Below are 4,869 nucleotides of genomic sequence, written 5' to 3' on the forward strand. Positions count from 1 at the left end.
CCGAGTAACACTAACCACGTCCACCATGACTGAGGAAAACTAATCCAATGGCTCCATCTGTAGGCAAGGGAGGGAGCGGTCATCTTGATCCTTGTCTGGGAAGCTACCTCCCAGCAATGATCCTACACTCCAAACATGATACTTTAACAACAATACCAATAACGGCTTTACTCTCCAGAAACTTTAAAAGGCATTATCTCTCTCCACAACATCCCTGAATGGTAGGTATTATACTCCTCCTTTTAAAGACAAGGAAACCGAGGCTGAGGAAGTTGAAGTAACTTGCCCAAGCTCACACGGGCAGTAGGTGGTAGGTCCAGGACCCACCCAAGCCTATTAGACTCGAAAGTTCCCAGTTCTATGACTCCTGGCTGCCTTCCCCAGAGCAAGTTACAGTAGGGACACGCTGGTACTTATGGAAAAAGAAAACATAATATCCGGAAGCAGAGATATTTGTCAGCCTAGACAAAGATGTATTGTATGTATACATTCTTATCTAACATGGAAGACTGGAAGTTATCTGGGGAAATAATTTGCTCTGGTTTGTGATTTGCTGTTAAAGCGAGTAGGTTCATTCTTCTTTTACACAGTCACATCACGGCTCTGAAGAGTTTTAATAGAGAAAATGCTCCTGGTGTTCAATTTGGATCACAGAAGGGTTTTCCTTGAGGAAACCACCACCTTGTGGCAATGAACATAACTCGCAGGAGAAAGAAGGGTTTTTGTCTGTTTGTTTGTTTCTAGTCTTTCAAACTCCAAAACACAGTGGTAATACTTAAGTTGGAAGTTTTTGCAGTAAACAAAGCAAGACAAACAAATGAAAAAAGTACCTTCCTTAGGATGGGCTTAATTAAAACAGGTGTCTTTGAAAAAGGTATCTGACTTCTGGGCAAAGCAATCAAATCACTGACCCATGTCATAAAATAGGTAACAGATGGAAATTTCATTAAATCAAGATGTTAAAAGTTGGAGTGATCCATTTGGGGGAAAATTGAGGAGGTTCCATATTGTTTAAACTGTATACTTCTTTTAAAGTTTTTTATTTTTGGCTGTGTTTGGTCTTCATTGCTGCGCGTGGGCTTTTCTCTAGCTGCGGCGAGCAGGAGCTACTCTTCGTTGCGGTGTGCGGGCTTATTGCGGTGTCTTCTCTTGCTGCAGAGCACAGGCTCTAGGCACGCAGCCTTCAGTAGTTGTGGCACGCGGGCTCAGTAGTTGTGGCGCACGGGCTTAGTTGCTCTGCGGCATGTGGGATCTTCCCGGACCAGGACTCGAACCCGTACCCCCTGCATTGGCAGGCGGATTCTTAACCACTGTGCCACCAGGGAAGTCCTGTAAACTGTACACTTTTGAAAGTAAAAAGCGTTTCTATTAATAATTACACGGGACAGTAAGTGTAAGGTCAGGGTGTAAAGACATGTTGTTCCCCATATTTGTTTCTGTGGTTTAGCTTGGCAAAGTTGTGACTGCATTTTATAGCAGAGACCACGTGATGAGAAATCTAACTTTTTTAAAGTGAATAAAAAGTCTTTATCTCTCAGCGTGCTGGCAGGAGGAGTTTAGTACCTGATTTGAATTTTATTTTGGGAACTAAGATCTAAGGGAGATTTCAAACGATTCAAGAGCTTGAATAACCACCACCATGTGGCAAAAACCATCACTTGCACCTAGCAGACCCAGTCGGTAACGCTGTGTCTTACAGATATCATTGTATGGATGTAACACAGACTACTCACTCACCTACTGAAGGACATCTTGGTTGCTTCCAATTTTTGGTGATTATGAATAAAGCTGCTATAAATATTTATGTGCAGGTTTTTGTGTACACATAAGTTTTCAAGTCAGTTGGGTAAATATATAGGAGCACAATTGCTAGATCATACGGTAAGACTATGCTTAGCTTTGTAAGAAGCTGCCAAACTGTCTTCCAAAGTGGCTGTACCATTTTGCATTCCCACCAACAATCAATGAGAGTGCCTGTTGCTCTGTATCTCCACCAGCATTTAACATAGGGCTTGTTTTTAATTTTAGACATTCTAATAGGTATGTAGAAGTCTCTCATTATTGTTTTAATTTGTAATTCCCTAATGACAAAAGAGGTTGAGCATATTTTTCATTTGTTTACTTTTCATCTGTATATCTTCTTTGGTGAGGTTATCTGTTCAGATCTTTTGCCCATTTAAAAAATTGGGTTGTTTTCTTTTTTTAAAAATAAATTTATTTGTTTAATTTATTTATTTTTGGCTGTGTTGGGTCTTCGTTGCTGGGCGCGGGCTTTCTCTAGTTGCGGTGAGAGGGGGCTACTCTTCCTTGCAGTGCGCGGGTTTCCCATTGCGGTGGCTTCTCTTGTTGCGGAGCACCGGCTCTAGGCGTGCAGGCTTCAGTAGTTGAGGCGCACGGGCTTAGTTGCTCCGCGGCATGTGGGATCTTCCCGGACCAGGGCTCGAAGCTGTGTCCCCTGCATTGGCTGGCGGATTCTTAACCACTGCACCACCAGGGAAGCCTGGGTTGTTTTCGTATTGTTGAGTTTTGTATACTTTGGATACAAGTCCTTTATCAGATATGTGTTTTGCAAATATTTTCTCCCTTGTCTTTCCATTCTCTTAACAGTCTTTTGAAGAGCACAAGTTTTTAATTTTAATAAAGTCCTACTTATAAATTTTTTTTTTCATGGATCATTCTTTTGATGCTGTCTTAAAAAGTCATTGCCAAACCCAAGTTCACCTGGATTTTCTCCTGTGTTTTCTTCTCAAGTTTTATGGTTTTTCATTTTATATTTATGTCTATGATCCATTTTGAGTCAATTTTTGTGAAAAGTGTAAGGTCTATGTCCAGATTTTTTTTGCAAATGGATGTCCAATCATTCCAGCACCATTTTTTTAAAGGCTATTCTTTCTACAATCACTTTCCTTTGCCCCTTTATCAAAGATCAGTTGACTACATTTGTACAGGTCTTTTTCTGCACTTTTTATTCTACTCCGTTGATATATGTATCTATTCTTTCACTAAAATGCTGTCTTGCTTATTGTAGCTTAATGGTAAGTCTTGAAGTCCGATAGTGTCAGTTCTCCAACTTTGTTATTCTTCACTGTTGTGTTGACTATTCTTTGTCTCTTATCTTTTCATATAAAGTCTAGAATCAGTTTGTTGTTATCTACAAAATAGCTTGCTGGGATTTTGCCTGAAACTGTGTTTAATCTATAGATCACATCTAAAAATATTGATTCTTCCTCTCCACAAACATGGAATATCTCTCCATTTATATAAATCTTTTAGATGTCTTTCATCAGCTATTATTGATTTCTAGTTTAATTCCATTGTGGTCTGAGGACATACTCTGTATGATTTCTATTCTTTTAAATTTGTTAGGGTATTTTTTTGACCTGGCATGTGGCCTATCTTGGTGAATGTTCCGTGTGAGCTTGAGAAGAATCTGTATTCTGCTGTTTAGAGGAAGTATTGTATAGATGTCAATTAGATCAAGTTGGCTGATGCTGTTTGCTCAGTTCAGCTATATCCTTGCTCATTATCTGCCTGCTGGATCTACTCATTCCTAAAGATGTGGTGTTGAAGTCTTCAGTTATAATAGTGGGTTTATCTATTTTTTCTTGGCAGTTCAAACAGTTTTTGCCTCGTATTTGGATGCTCTGTTGTTAAGTGCATACACAGTAAGTATTGTTATGTCTTCCTGGAGAACTGATCCCTTTAACATTATGTAGTACCCTCTCTTTATCCCTGATAAATTTCCTTGTTCTGAAATCTGCTTTGCCTGAAATTAATATAGCTACTCCAGCTTTCTTTTGATTAGTGTTAGCATGGCATAGCTTTCTCCACCCCTTTACTTTAAAGTGTCTTTTTTTTTTTTTTTAAACTTTTAAACCTGTGTCTTTATATTTAAAGTGGATTTCTTGTAGACAGCATACAGTTGGGCCTTGTTTTTTTATCCATTGACAATTTCCGTCTTTTAATTGGTGTAGATCATTTACACCAGGTTTGTACTTGTTTTCTATTTGCTCCACTTGACTTTCATACTTAATTTTGAATTTGTAATTTTGTATTCTTTGTCTTAAAGGGAACCTCTTCCGATCCCTCAAAACCTGGAGCCACCCCTGCCCGGCATGTATTAAGTAGCAATAGAAAAGCTGCATGTCAGTCCTGGTGGGACAGAAGGGATGCAGGGATTCGAGGATGCAACTCTACAGTACATGGATGCACAGGGTCTTTGCTTGGTGGGTTCAAATGTCCCAGACAGGGACAAACTCTTCAGCCAATGAAAGTGTTCCTACAGTCCAATTCTGACAGCAAGGGGCGGGACACCCTCCTGCCTTTCCGCTGGGCTCAGGGTAGGCGTGGCTTATGTGTACTCCTGTTTATTTCTTGGCCGCCTTAGGCCAGCGCTGTGTTGCCATGACGACCGTGGCTGGGTCGCAGCAAATTTTGTTGGAAACTCTCGCTGCAGGTTGAGGACCGTGTATCTGTTTGCATTGACTCAGTTTCCCAGGAATAAATTGGAACAGTAGGGATAGCAGGGTTCTGTAGCCTTTTTCCATCCGAATTCCTCGGCAGGCGTTCGGATGCCTGACGGGCTGCGTGGCCCGGGAGCCCGTACTCTGGCCTCTGCGCGTACCCCTTGGCCAGCTCCGGGGCGGGGAAGGGGCTCCGCAAATCCGCAGAAAATCCTCCGGCGAGCCATGAGCCCGCGGGCCGCAAGCTCTGCTTCTCCCGTGGGGTGTTCATTTTGCATCATTGCGTTTATTTGCTGCCACTCTAACTTAAAGGGGCGGGGGGTGGCTTTGTCTGAAGGAGGGTCTCGGCTTGCTGATCAGCGCAACGTTCTGTCAGTAACAGAGCTTCTGTCTTCTTTGCAGTGCC

The sequence above is a fragment of the Eubalaena glacialis genome, chromosome 6, assembly GCF_028564815.1.
Source record: "Eubalaena glacialis isolate mEubGla1 chromosome 6, mEubGla1.1.hap2.+ XY, whole genome shotgun sequence".
NCBI classification, from domain to species: domain Eukaryota; kingdom Metazoa; phylum Chordata; class Mammalia; order Artiodactyla; family Balaenidae; genus Eubalaena; species Eubalaena glacialis.